The 759-nt window shown below is 42.4% G+C and overlaps 1 protein-coding gene across 4 annotated transcripts in view; it reads right to left on the bottom strand.

Moving 5' to 3' along the window:
* The window catches only part of TP63 (tumor protein p63), a 234,316-nt gene that overhangs the window by 140,544 nt on the left and 93,013 nt on the right, over positions 1-759 (bottom strand). The window lies entirely within an intron of this gene.

Raw genomic sequence — 759 nt, forward strand, 5'->3', positions numbered from 1 at the left:
TTAAACTAAGCAGATACTGAGTCACCCCAAAACTTATTGGGGAATAATATGGAGTACAGATAAATAAGAATAAGCTACTTTCCAAAAAATAAAGGGGTTGTTTGCTACATGGAATATGCTTGTTTTGCTTTATTTTGTAGTCATGGAATTAGGGCACAAATTTGACACAAAATATTATTGAACTATTGGTGTAATGGTAATAAAAAATCCAACCAGTTGCTGTCAAGTTCATTCCAACTCATGGTGGCCCCATGTGCATCTGAATAGAACTGTGCTCCGTCGGGTTTTCAATGACTAATTTTTCAGAAGTAGATCACCAGTCATTTCTTCCGAGGCACCTCTAGGTGGACTCAAAGCTCCAACCTTTTGGTTAGCAGCTGAGAACACTAACCATTAGTACCACCCCGGGACTCCTAACCAATTGTGATCTAGTTGACTCCAGCTCATGGTGACACCATGTGTCAGAGAAGCACGGTGCTCCGTAGGGTTTGCAATGGCATCCAACCAAAAACCAAATCCACTGCTGTCGAGTTGATTCCGACGCTTAGTGATTCTATAGGACAGAGTAGAACTGCCCTCATAGGGTTTCCAAGGAGCAGCTGGTGGATTTGAACTGCTGACTTTTTGGTTAGCAGCTGTAGCACTAAACCACTTTGCCACCAGGGTACAAAAAGCAAGGATGAAGAAGTGTCGGAAGGAAAAGGAGACATTTTTCTGTCCATTCCCAGGTGTAGGGTTAATGCTAGGGGACATTTAGAA

The sequence above is a fragment of the Trichechus manatus genome, unplaced genomic scaffold (assembly GCF_000243295.1).
Source record: "Trichechus manatus latirostris isolate Lorelei unplaced genomic scaffold, TriManLat1.0 scaffold00092, whole genome shotgun sequence".
In the NCBI taxonomy this organism is placed as follows: Eukaryota; Metazoa; Chordata; class Mammalia; order Sirenia; family Trichechidae; genus Trichechus; species Trichechus manatus.